Raw genomic sequence first — 14,603 nt, 5'->3', positions numbered from 1 at the left:
GTCCATCGGTTTTGTTATAACTCTTATTTTCGAAAAGGCAAGTCAGCAGGCTGCATTTTAGTGCTAGAGGAGTTATTTATTTTTGTTGTAAAGCTTCTGTAATGTTTATATGTAGTGGTTTTGAGGTATGAATTTTGTTCTAATTCTTTGTAAATTTTCCCATTTATATTATTTCTTTTATTTGCCAAAAAAAATCATGTAGATATATCCAAATAACCAATCTATCTATACATTATTATAAAATACGTGCCAATAATTCTACGTGTCAATTTCTCAATTAATCTTATTTAAATAGTCTTACGTGTCATTTTCTTAAGTAAATTGAATAAAAAAATCCAACATGTCATGTTTTTTAAGTAAACTGAATTAAATAATAATAACTCCCTAAAATAACTTCATATATTAAAGGTATGTAATTATCCTATATTTTATTTAGTTTACTAAGTCAATAAGATCTATCTATCACTCGTAATATGTAGATTGATTACATGGAAACTTTTTAAAGAAAAGGTTACATTTAGTTAAAAGACTCAATAGTTTATCAATTAATCTACACTTCTACATCTACATCTACATCTACATCTACACTTCTACATCTACATCTATACTATATATTAAATATTAAATATTAATATTAATATTATATTAATATTAAATATATATTAAAGCAAAGTCAATATTATGTTAGATTTTAGAAATATTCCTTTTAGGAGCAAATCTCAGCCTTTAGATAGTAAATTTAATCAAGATCTAATGGTTGACATTTAACTGATGTAAGATATGTCTCTCTCATGTCAGATTATTTTTGATTTCCTATTCTGCCCTTCTATATTCTACTTTATTATTGATAATAACCAACCGGAAGTTATCAGTAGGTTATTAAGAAAAACTTCCTTTTACATATTTCTTCTACTTTCCTTTCATTTATTAATACCTACTATATGTTCCTCATCGATTCATCCTTAATTGTCTACAATGATCCGCTTGATAATTGCGGTTTTTATTTTGGGTTCGGAGTTGTAAATCGTTCAGAAACCGCTATATGAACTATCATCAGTTGAACTATCATCGACGATGCGGTTCATATCGATTTCAATGAGTGATGATTTATATGAGGTATATTATTATTACATTCGGTGAGTTACCGATCGTTGATGAATTATTATCTATGTTGTACAGGTTCATAAACCGTTAAAATAAATATTGTAATTTACTCAATAACTCAATTTGATGACATAATTTTTAGAGCATTTGATACTATAGGTGTTATTTTTATATGCAATGGCTATTCTGAAAACATATTGTTATTTTTTGTTTTAATTTTCTAATAGGGTTCTAATAGAACATTGTTAGTACTTCCCACAAAAATTATCCGATATTTACATACAAACCTATCGGCATCAAATTTTTCGATGTCACCGTTTAATTTTTGTAACATTTATATTTACAGTTGGTTTTACTTGCGATTTGATACAGTAACGGAAGAAGTGCACACATTCCATTCAAAGATTCAAAGGTAACCCGTATATTGCAATCGTCTTGTAGCGACCCGACAAAATCGTCATTGACGGCGCCGTCTACTTAGGTCCCGTTACGTGGTCATAAGTCTTTAAAACAACGTTTGACCAAAAGATATGTCGCATTCATTTCAAATGAAAAGATTGTTCAAATTTCACAAGAATAGTTCCACCACAAGTTACGTTACAAAGTTATAAGTACAAGTGAAACTTATGCGACACAATTTAAAAGTAGCCAAAAAAACGCTCCATGTATGCATATATACTCGACATCCAATGCAAGTATCAAAATAATGAGCGGAAGCATGTATCATGTATCGTTCAAGGACCTGAGAAAAACATAGAAATCTGTCAACGAAAACGTTGGTGAAATCATAGGTTTGAGTAAGTAAGTACAAATGAACCACAAGATTTGCAACAATGAGATAATAGTAATACATTCCAAAAGTTTGTTTCACGAGCACCCAATTATCAATGCTTAACATTCCTTCCATTGAACCCCATCACTTAGTGCTAGAACATACACTGTTTCTCGAAAATATATTTCATTCGTAAACGGTAGCGAACCGTTTGAATGAGGGTTTGTCAAACCCATATGGATCCATACAACATAAGTTCTCGCTTACACCCGGCAAGTGTAACTAATGATAATCGAATTGAGGATTTTGTTCTAAACTCGTATGTAGAATGTTTGTTTTCCTGTACTTGTGTTCACTTAGTAAAAGAAATGTTTATGTTTTCTCATCCCAAATGTAAGTTCAAAAAGAGTAAAAGTGGGACTATGATCTCACCTTGAGTGCACGAGTAGTAAAGTACTTCAACAAGTAAACGTGTGCAAAGAACAATGCTAGTCTTGACCTAAACAATAGATTGTATCAATAACGGTAAACACGATAGGTCAAAAATGTTCAATTAGTCCTATGGCTCGTTAAGACTCGACCATAATAGCATGTGAATCAAATTGTCATGTTTCATGCGAGGTACAAGTATAAAAGCATGTTAGAACGATTGCACAATCATTTGGTTAAGTTTGAATAAAAGTTAACTTAGGTCGGGTCAAAGTCAACAAAAAGTCAACACGTTCGGGTCGGGTCCCGAACTATTTTCCTGAGGTTTTTAATCATGTATGAGCATGTTAGAACAAGTTACATGTGAATCGGAGGTCCATAGCATAGCAAACATTTTCCGTAAAATGGCCAGCGGAGACAGAGCCTGCCAGTGTATCTGGACGGCGTCCAGATTTTCTGGACGGCGTCCAGCTTTGAAGGCTGGGACGGCGTCCAGACTTTCTGGACGGCGTCCAGATTTGAATACTGGAACGGCGTCCAAATATCTGGACGGCGTCCAGGTTGGATTTCAAGTCTGATGCAGAACTCCTAAGTGCACGAACCAAAAACCAAATAAACACAATTTATGATCCGCAAACAATCAAGTCAAGTATTTTATACCGTTGGGAAGGTAATTTGACGAGGAAGACAACTAAACACATTTCATCAATCAATCTACCTATTATAACAACCAAAACCGCATCTAATGCTCAACATTAATCGCATACAAGTTCATAAATGCAATTCAATGATTCGGGCAACCAATTTACATGAATGATATGCCGTTTCGAAGGTAATCAAGCATACAATCCAACTAAACACTTACCAACCATAATCCATGGCATTCAATGCATCAAAAGTCCATTTCAAGTTCATCAAACCCTAACCCAAATTCACCAAAATCATAAATCAAGTTCATGAACTTTTCTAAAGCAACCTACACATCAAATTGAAGCTAGTGATACTAGGAACACAATTAGAACATGAACTTTTAACATCTAACAACATATGATCATCCAAAATTCAAGAACAACACACCAAAATTCAAGTTCATGCTAGTTACACTAAAACAACGAGATCGAGCATACCAATTACATACACGACATCACAATGAGCCATAGACACTAACTAACACCATTTTAAGTCAAAAACACGAATTTAGAGAAATCTAGAGTTTTAGAAATGTTACCCAAACGAGATGAAGTTGGTACCAAAATGAAGAGGATGGAGAGAGGATCACGAATATGTAATTTATTTTGTTGTAAGCCTCTTAGATCGAATTTAGATGATGATTGAATGAATTTGGTAGATGTGTGTGTGTTCTTGCTAGAGAGAAAGAGAGAGAGATGAAGAGGATTGAATGGTGGTGATTGGGGTGGACTAGTTGACCTAGTCAACTAGTTTGCCCCGTGTCAATTTTAGTCCCTCAAGTTTGAATCGGGTGCGTGAATTACCTAATCGAGATAATTTAAAACGCGTATTAACGAAAGATGTTATAAATATATAACGGACTTTAAAATAGTTAAACGGAAAAGTAAATGGAAAAAGGCGGGATGGTACATTACCTACTCCTTAAAAGAAATTTCGTCCCGAAATTTAAGTAGGCGTAGTAGTCGTTGTTTCTTCCCCGAGATCTTGCGTTTCCGAGTGCACGAATAAATGAGGCTATTTCCTTTGCATTTGATCTTGCCTTTCCCAAGTAAACTCGGGTCCCCTTTTGGCGTTCCAACGGACTTTAACAATCGGGATTCGGCTTTGTTTCAATGTCTTGACGGAGGTGTCCACAATTTCAACCGGTTCCTCCACAAAATGAACGGAGTTCAATTGAGGCGGAAGATCTAAACGATAAGCAACGGTTCCAATACGCTCCAAGATTTCGAAAGGACCAATATACCGCGGATTTAGCTTCCCGCGTTTCCCAAAACGGATTACACCTTTCCAAGGTGCGACTTTTAGCATGACGCGGTCACCGACTTGAAATTCAAGGTCGTTGCGTCTTTTGTCGGTATAGCACTTTTGACGACTCCGGGCCGTCCTAAGCCTATCTCGGATTTGAACGATTTTCTCGGTGGTTTCGTGAATGAGTTCGGGTCCGGTGATTTGCACGTCGCCTACCTCGGCCCAACAAAGAGGTGAACGACATTTTCGGCCATATAGCGCTTCAAAAGGTGCGGCTTTAATACTCGCGTGATAACTATTGTTGTAAGAGAACTCGGCGAGAGGTAAGTGCTTGTCCCAAGCTTTTCCAAAATCAACCACGCAAGCTCGTAACATGTCCTCTAAGGTTTGAATTGTACGTTCGCTTTGTCCATCGGTTTGAGGATGATATGCGGTGCTCATGTCTAAACGCGTTCCCAACGCTTCTTGCAATGTACGCCAAAATCTAGAAACGAAACGGCCATCTCGGTCGGAGATAATCGATAAGGGTACACCGTGTCGGGCTACGATCTCCTTAATGTAAAGTTGTGCAAGTTTCTCCATTTTGTCCGTTTCTTTCATGGCAAGGAAGTGTGCGGATTTGGTGAGACGGTCAACAATAACCCAAATGGTATCATAACCGCCCGTCGTTTTTGGTAGCTTGGTGATAAAATCCATCGTTATCCTTTCCCACTTCCATTGCGGGATCTCGGGTTGTTGAAGTAGTCCGGACGGTCTTTGGTGTTCGGCTTTGACTTTGGAACATGTCAAACACTTGGAAACATAAGTAGCTACGTCCCTTTTGATGTTCGGCCACCAATATAGTTGTTTAAGGTCGTGGTACATCTTATTGGCACCGGGTTGAATCGAGTATCGTGACTTATGGGCTTCATCTAAAATAAGGCTTCGTAGGTTCCCATAACTAGGCACCCAAATCCTTCCGGCGTAATATCGGAGTCTGGTCTCCCTAATTTCGAATCGAGAGACGAGAATGTTCAAGAGCTCGTGTGAAAGGTTTTCATCCTTGAGAGCCTCATCTTGGGCTACCCGAATTTGGCTATTAAGGTTTGTGTGGATGGTGATGTTTAAGGCTCGGACACGAAGAGGCACCGCTCTTTCTTTTCGACTTAAGGCATCGGCTACTACGTTTGCCTTCCCGGGATGGTAACGAAGCTCACAATCGTAATCGTTCAAAGTTTCAATCCATCGTCGTTGTCTCATGTTTAGTTGCCTTTGATCGAAGATGTGTTGAAGGCTTTTGTGATCGGTGAAGATAGTACTCTTGGTTCCATAAAGATAGTGTCTCCACATTTTAAGTGCAAAGACAACGGCTCCAAGTTCGAGATCATGAGTCGTGTAATTCCGTTCATGAATTTTTAGTTGTCGAGAGGCATAAGCAATGACTTTCTTCCGTTGCATCAATACACACCCAAAACCATGTTTCGAGGCATCGCAATATACAACAAAATCATCATTGCCTTCGGGAAGTGACAAGATAGGAGCGGTGGTTAGTTTTGTCTTCAAGATTTGAAACGCGGATTCTTGCTCGGTCGCCCAAATGAATTTCTTTCCTTTGTGAGTTAATACGGTTAGAGGACGTGCAACCAAAGAGAAGTTTTCGATGAATCTACGATAGTACCCGGCGAGACCCAAGAATTGACGAATGTGAGTAGGAGTAGTAGGAGTCTCCCATTTACTAATGGCTTCGATTTTCGTGGGATCGACTTTAATACCTTGATCACTTACAACATGACCAAGAAATTGAACTTCCTTCAACCAAAATTCACACTTGGAGAATTTGGCATAAAGTCGTTCTTGTCTCAAGAGTTCAAGCACAAGTCGGAGATGTTGTTCGTGCTCTTCTTCATTTTTAGAATAGATCAATATGTCATCGATGAACACAATAACGAATTTATCGAGATACGGTTTGCACACGCGGTTCATAAGATCCATGAACACCGCCGGTGCGTTAGTGAGACCAAATGGCATGACAAGGAACTCATAACTACCATAACGAGTCCGGAAAGCGGTTTTGGAGACATCTTCCCCCTTAACCCTCAATTGATGATAACCCGAGCGGAGATCGATTTTTGAATATACACAAGACCCTTGTAGTTGATCAAAGAGGTCATCGATGCGAGGAAGAGGATATCGGTTCTTTACCGTCAATTTGTTTAGTTCACGATAGTCAATGCACATTCATAGGGATCCGTCTTTCTTTTTAACAAACAAAATCGGAGCGCCCCAAGGTGAATGGCTAGGTTGGATAAAACCACGATCAAGTAGTTCTTGGATTTGACTTTGCAATTCTTGCATTTCGGATGGAGCAAGTCTATATGGTGCACGTGCTACGGGTGCGGCTCCCGGAATAAGATCGATTTGGAATTCTACCGGTCGATGAGGCGGAAGACCCGGCAATTCGTCGGGAAATACATCGGAAAAGTCACTAACAATTGGCACATAATCGATATGCTTATCATCGGACTCGACTTTCTTAACGTGGGCAAGGATCGCAAAACAACCCTTACGGAGTAGTTTTCTAACTTTAAGGCACGAAACGAGGTTGAGTCTGGTGCAACTCTTATCGCCATAAACAATCAAAGGTTCACCATTCTCGATAGGAATTCGGATTGCGTTAAGATCACAAAGGATGTGAGATTTCGTTTTGACTAACTAATTCATACTGATTATTACATCAAAGCTTCCTAGTTCCATAGGTATCAAGTCAATTTCAAATTCCTTACCCAAAATGTTTAACGTACACCCCCGGTAATATGTGTCGGCACTTAATAGTTTCCCGTTAGCCACTTCAATGGTATAAGTGGTATCTAATGGAAGAGGTGGAGTGCTAAAAGAATGAGTCAAAGTCTTGGATACAAAGCATTTATCGGCACCCGAATCGAATAAGCAAGAGACATAAGAATTGTTGAGAAGAAACGTACCCGTGACTAGTTCAGTGTCATCCCGGGCTTCCTCGGTGTTGATGTTGAAAGCTCGGCCGCGCGTGTTGGGGTTATCTTTCTTCTTTGGGCATGCATTTCTATAATGACCCGTTTGGCCACATTCGTAACAAGTGCCCGTCTTTGGTGCATTGGGCCACTTTCGAGCGACGGGAGTGGCACTTTTACAATCGTTGGCCTTATGACCAATTCCTTGGCACCGATGGCAAATTAGCTTACTACATTCGCCAAAGTGATGTTTGTTGCGTTTGTTGCATTTGTTGCAAAGAGGTAGATTTCCGGCATAACCCTTCTTGCCGTCGGAGGTGAAAGATTTCTTGGCAAGGTTGTTGTTGCTTGATTGGGGAGCTTCCCATTTTCTTTTGTTGTTACCCGACTTGTCCTCGGCTTTAGGTGCCGGTACTACGATTTCGTCCACCGTCTCTATCAATTTGCGGGCCATGTTCAAAGCATCTTGATGATTAGAGGGTTTGGATGACATTACTCCGTGTTTGATGCTCTTTGGAAGACCATCCATGTAAAGTTCAACCCTTAAAGCTTCGGGGTTCACAAGATTTGGGCACATCAAGGCTAGTTCGGAAAATCGTTGATTATAAGCCTTGAGGTCATTTCCGATCGCCTTTAAAGTTCTTAGCTCTTGTTCGAGCCTTCGGGTTTCTTCACGAGGGAAATATTCGACAATCATCTTTTCCCTCAAGTCGGCCCAAGAGAGGGCGTGAGCTTCATCGGTACCCACCGATTGTACATAAGTATTCCACCATGTAAGAGCGACACCGGCGAAGGTGTGAGTGGAGTATTTGACCTTGTCTTGGTCCCGACAACCGCTTATGCTAAAGACGGCTTCCGTTTGCTCAAACCATCGGGTGAGCACGACCGGTCCCCCGGTTCCATCGAAAGTGTGAGGTTTGCACCCCATGAAAGCTTTATAGGAGCATCCCTCGTTTGAGTTACCGACTCCATTGTTGTTGTTGTTGTTGTTGTGGTTGTTGTTATTATTGTTGTTGTTGTTGGATGAGTGACCGGCCATGGCCACATCTACGGCGGTAGCTATCATCCGTTCGAGAGCTTGTTCGGGAGTTTCATTGCGGCGTACACGACGAGGAGCCATTGTTCCTTCAAGACACAAGAATATCATTGATTAGTATTCTCAATAATACTAACCGTGATATAGAATAAAGATAAAGAGAAGTTTTTTTTTTTTTTTTTTCCTCGACTCGCCTTAAATTCTTTATGCCATAATGTCGGAACGTTCATATGAGTCACCGTAATATAATCCCGGAAATTATATTACCCTGATTCATATGTGCATTCGACATCATTTCATATAGTCAAGGCGGCGCGTCAATCAAATTAAACAACGTGAGATTAAGATGAACTAAGAGTAGATATGAGTAGAAGCGTTCGAGTATAAATGCACAAGTAGTCAAGTAATTCCTACTTCAAGTCTATATGCCGGTTGTAGTCTAGACTCACCAATGTACCCTATGACTCGAGGTTGACACCAATGAACCCTAAATCCCTACAACCAACGCTCTGATACCATCTGTAGCGACCCGAAAAAATCGTCATTGACGGCGCCGTCTACTTAGGTCCCGTTACGTGGTCATAAGTCTTTAAAACAACGTTTGACCAAAAGATATGTCGTATTCATTTCAAATGTAAAGATTGTTCAAATTTCACAAGAATAGTTCCACCACAAGTTACGTTACAAAGTTATAAGTACAAGTGAAACTTATGCGACACAATTTAAAAGTAGCCAAAAAACGCTCCATGTATGCATATATACTCGACATCCAATGCAAGTATCAAAATAATGAGCGGAAGCATGTATCATGTATCGTTCAAGGACCTGAGAAAAACATAGAAATCTGTCAACGAAAACGTTGGTGAAATCATAGGTTTGAGTAAGTAAGTACAAATGAACCACAAGATTTGCAACAATGAGATAATAGTAATACATTCCAAAAGTTTGTTTCACGAGCACCCAATTATCAATGCTTAACATTCCTTCCATTGAACCCCATCACTTAGTGCTAGAACATACACTGTTTCTCGAAAATATATTTCATTCGTAAACGGTAGCGAACCGTTTGAATGAGGGTTTGTCAAACCCATATGAATCCATACAACATAAGTTCTCGCTTACACCCGGCAAGTGTAACTAATGATAATCGAATTGAGGATTTTGTTCTAAACTCGTATGTAGAATGTTTGTTTTCCTGTACTTGTGTTCACTTAGTAAAAGAAATGTGTATGTTTTCTCATCCCAAATGTAAGTTCAAAAAGAGTAAAAGTGGGACTATGATCTCACCTTGAGTGCACGAGTAGTAAAGTACTTCAACAAGTAAACGTGTGCAAAGAACAATGCTACTCTTGACCTAAACAATAGGTTGTATCAATAACGGTAAACACGATAGGTCAAAAATGTTCAATTAGTCCTATGGCTCGTTAAGACTCGACCATAATAGCATGTGAATCAAATTGTCATGTTTCATGCGAGGTACAAGTATAAAAGCATGTTAGAACGATGGCACAATCATTTGGTTAAGTTTGAATAAAAGTTAACTTAGGTCGGGTCAAAGTCAACACGTTCGGGTCGGGTCCCGAACTATTTTCCTGAGGTTTTTAATCATGTATGAGCATGTTAGAACAAGTTACATGTGAATCGGAGGTCCGTAGCATAGCAAACATTTTTCGTAAAATGGCCAGCGGAGACAGAGCCTGCCAGTGTATCTGGTTCTGGACGACGTCCAGCTTTGAAGGCTGGGACGGCGTCCAGACTTTCTGGACGGCGTCCAGATTTGAATACTGGAACGACGTCCAAATATCTGGACGGCGTCCAGGTTGGATTTCAAGTCTGATGCAGAACTCCTAAGTGCACGAACCAAAAACCAAATAAACACAATTTATGATCCGCAAACAATCAAGTCAAGTATTTTATACCGTTGGGAAGGTAATTTGACGAGGAAGACAACTAAACACATTTCATCAATCAATCTACCTATTATAACAACCAAAACCGCATCTAATGCTCAACATTAATCGCATACAAGTTCATAAATGCAATTCAATGATTCGGGCAACCAATTTACATGAATGATATGCCGTTTCGAAGGTAATCAAGCATACAATCCAACTAAACACTTACCAACCATAATCCATGGCATTCAATGCATCAAAAGTCCATTTCAAGTTCATCAAACCCTAACTCAAATTCACCAAAATCATAAATCAAGTTCATGAACTTTTCTAAAGCAACCTACACATCAAATTGAAGCTAGTGATACTAGGAACACAATTAGAACATGAACTTTTAACATCTAACAACATATGATCATCCAAAATTCAAGAACAACACACCAAAATTCAAGTTCATGCTAGTTACACTAAAACAACGAGATCGAGCATACCAATTATATACACGACATCACAATGAGCCATAGACACCAACTAACACCATTTTAAGTCAAAAACACGAATTTAGAGAAATCTAGAGTTTTAGAAATGTTACCCAAACGAGATGAAGTTGGTACCAAAATGAAGAGGATGGAGAGAGGATCACGAATATGTAATTTATTTTGTTGTAAGCCTCTTAGATCGAATTTAGATGATGATTGAATGAATTTGGTAGATGTGTGTGTGTTCTTGCTAGAGAGAAAGAGAGAGAGATGAAGAGGATTGAATGGTGGTGATTGGGGTGGACTAGTTGACCTAGTCAACTAGTTTGCCCCATGTCAATTTTAGTCCCTCAAGTTTGAATCGGGTGCGTGAATTACCTAATCGAGATAATTTAAAACGCGTATTAACGAAAGATGTTATAAATATATAACGGACTTTAAAATAGTTAAACGGAAAAGTAAATGGAAAAAGGCGGGATGTTACACGTCTTTTGAGAAAACAAATGGTTCATAAACTATAATGATATGCTTTTGACATGGTTAATAAGTTATGGAAGTGAGTCTTCAGTGCCAGTTAGGCAAAACACAATCATACTGTATTAAACTATAATGTAGCAGTTTTTTTGACACTGATGTTAATAGTACTAGGGTGACTACTTTTGTGTTACCCAATATTCTTGCAAGCTTAAATCCAGATAAAATTTTGATTCTGGACATTTCTGTTTATAATTTAACACATGTAAGTTTGATCTATGCTAGATTAGCTTTGAGTATTTGTTAAGCGTTTATTTCTTATGCCTTAAGGTTGTTGACATTTGGCCTAACGGACGGGTTGTGTAGATTATGTGACGGGTCAAGATAGACTTAAATTAAATTGGTATGGGTAAAGGTGTATTCAGATTAAAATTAGAGAACATTTCAAAATAATTGTGCATTATTGTATCTCTTTACGCAATTTGAGTGTTTTGCTACAACTGTGGAAAATTCGTTGTTGCCTCACGTCACACGATTTATATGTGGTTTAAATCTTGATAGATGTTGGCAATCGGGGATCAAGTCAAAGAAGCTGTAGAAGAAATGGTACTTTTATATTGGTGGTGAACATGACATTTCACCCGAACCATCCTCTTATTAGACGTTTCGTTTCTGCAGGTACTTTTATTTTATTTCACCTTTTTAAATTGCCTGAATATACAGAGTGAAACCTTTTAAATTTTAAAATCTATCCACTTTTGGTGTTGTTCCGTGTTATGTAAAACTTATGACCGGTATGTGTTTATTCTGTACTGCACATCAAGGTTTTAAAATTGCATAATACCATGGATAGAGGGTTTCATCATCGTTAACAAGAAAACTCTTTTGGTATTAATCAACAAGTTATATCAATTAATTTTAGTGGAACAGATAGTAGTAAAACTGAAATGATTATGATTGGGGATTACGATTTTAGTAGTATGAATAATATGAATAATATTACACGTGACATTAGTTTTTTAAGGAATTCAGGTATAGCTAATAGTAGTAGCTCAACATTAACGAAAATTGGGAACTCTTAAGATAATTCACGAGTTGCATTGGCTGTTGAGTTGACTGTTGAAGAACAACATAAATTAGAAGAAGCACTTTCCAAGTAAGTTCTTCTTGCATTTTGATGCGAAAAGATGGTCCTGTTCATTTTTTTTTTTTTTTTGTTTAGCTAGAAAATGGATTCATGGTTTGCTTTTTTTGTTAATTAGATATGCTGATGAACCTGGTATCATAAAGTATGTGAAGGTTACTGCAACTTTGCGTAATAAAACAGATCTTCATGTTGCAAATAGATGTAGGTGGCTGACGGTGAGCTTCTTTTTACCATTTTGTTTATAATACACGTGTAGTATTTTATTAATTGCTTAAACTACAAAAATCGGCGTAACATTATCAAGTTTCTTACTTAAATGCTATCTAAGATGACATATTTGTCAGAGAAAACAAAGGAAGCATGAGGACCTGAATTTGTGGAAGAAAATAAAAGATAAGAAGGTGTGTAGATTGGATACTTGTTTGTTATTTTTTGAATCTAAATTTGTTGGAGTTGAGGTTTTTATTAATTAAAAATTATAACCGTGTGTATTGGGAAACTGTGACTTATCATGCTTGAATTAGAATAATGGTGTAATATAGGATTCTACGGTTTAGTGACATATAAGTAGTTGTTATACAGTGCGGAGTAGTATTTTTAGGATAATGAGGGCTTTGATCTGGTCAAATAATCAGCTTCACTTACATGAGAAATTGCTTGTAAGAACTAATGTCTAATACTCCAATTACATTGTAAAATATACTTCTTGTTTTCACTTCTCATAAGCAATGTATTGCTTGTCTGATGATCAGCTTCCTTAATAAATTATATAAATCCAAGATAAATTGGTGGCTTTGTCCTCGAAGCCAAGCGTTCCGTCAAATTCAACCATGAATGTGACACCATTTTCAGCTTCAACGAAACACCGAGATCAAGGTGATGGTAATCATCTTGAAAGTTGGTATTTAATCAGGCTTGTCGATTATTTAGCCGGACAGTAATATTACTGAAGTTGAAATAAATGCATCTTTATCTTTTTGGATACGAGTGAAGTTTCGTCACATGCATGCATATTTATTAAGCTGGACAGTAATGTTTCGTCACATGATTTATTTTTTGTAATTTTTAAAGCAGCAGTACAAGGCTCAATAAGGCATTTGTTAGAACAGAACAACCAAATACATAGTGGCGACTCAACTAGTATCGGTACTTTAGAGGTAACTATTTGTTCCACCATTTCCGGTCATATATTGTAGTAATATATGCTTGTACATGTTTTGTATTTGTGGAAGCTGAGTTATACACCATTATTAACAGTTGCCGGAGAATTTAGACCTTTTTAATCAGATGAATAACACTATAAATATTATCTTAAATGAGTATGTGATATGTCTGTAGTTTACTTTTGATTCTGCATATATTTATGTTATCTTTGATAATACGTACGGCTTTTACATCATTTCTTATAGAATGAGGTGCAAGCCTGGGCCACCGCTACCTTTGTCACTGAATGAGGATATTGTCAATACCATCCTGCCCATTAAAACTCAGGTAATAACTCTGTTTACTTTTTTATTTATTTGAATCATATGTGTTAATGGCTGCGTTTGGTAACGGGTCATACTGGCAATTTTAGTTCATGTTGAAACTGGTCTGGGAAGGTTGAGCTGATCCATAACGCATTTCGTCCATCTAAAATATTTTAGTTACTTATTAATGCGTTAAATATGATAACGGATGCTATTTTACAGGTTTACTGCAATATCAATACTACTTCCGAGGACGCATGTATAAGAATTACATGTAGCCATGTTCGACAATTTTCAACCAGTGACCTGATCCTATATATATATATATATATATATATATATATATATATATATATATATATATATATATATATTGAAAGGATCCTAGAACAACTCTTTATAGTAGAGAACCCAGCGAACCTCACCTGTGAACGATGAACATGAATTCATAACATCAATCAAAGACGTTTTAGATAATGATTCCAACATGAAGTTGCTTAAAATGTTGCATCTAATGCTTGCCAATCGTCAATTTAAGCTGAAACATCATATAGATTATGAATTTGAGCTATGAAGAAATTGTTGACTTTTTTTTCCCAAATCTTTGACTCACGAATTCGAGCTCAAATCTAGGAGTTAGAATCTGAAACTTTGCACATAGATTCACGTGATGAAACCTAATAAATCTGCGTTTTTAATTTTTGCTATAGGTTTGATTTTGAGAAAATCAATTTTCTTACGAAGAACAGAGTGTGCCTGCACTAAAAAAAAGCTCAATCTGCACGCAGATTGACTCAATCTGCACGCAGATTGACTCGAGCTGCACCCAACTTGACTCGAGCTGCATGCAGATTGACTCGAGCTGCACGCAGATTGAAGGTTGAGCTGCACATA

At 37.5% G+C, this 14,603-nt stretch overlaps 1 long non-coding RNA gene across 3 annotated transcripts; it reads left to right on the top strand.

The window, feature by feature from the left end:
- Nucleotides 1–908: 908 nt before the first annotated feature.
- Nucleotides 909–14,380, top strand: LOC139891678 (uncharacterized). 3 transcript variants are annotated; one of them, XR_011773793.1, is made up of 9 exons: nucleotides 909–1,116; nucleotides 1,477–1,516; nucleotides 11,655–11,771; nucleotides 12,126–12,249; nucleotides 12,356–12,455; nucleotides 12,585–12,641; nucleotides 13,315–13,397; nucleotides 13,650–13,731; nucleotides 13,932–14,380. It is a non-coding gene; the product is annotated as an uncharacterized lncRNA (long non-coding RNA). The 3 variants fall into 3 exon arrangements; XR_011773792.1 differs by having other exon boundaries at nucleotides 1,451–1,516; XR_011773794.1 differs by having other exon boundaries at nucleotides 909–1,136.
- The last annotated feature ends 223 nt before the right edge of the window (nucleotides 14,381–14,603 follow it).

The sequence above is a fragment of the Rutidosis leptorrhynchoides genome, chromosome 2, assembly GCF_046630445.1.
Source record: "Rutidosis leptorrhynchoides isolate AG116_Rl617_1_P2 chromosome 2, CSIRO_AGI_Rlap_v1, whole genome shotgun sequence".
NCBI classification, from domain to species: Eukaryota; Viridiplantae; Streptophyta; class Magnoliopsida; order Asterales; family Asteraceae; genus Rutidosis; species Rutidosis leptorrhynchoides.
This window is presented reverse-complemented; position numbering and strand designations above follow the sequence as displayed.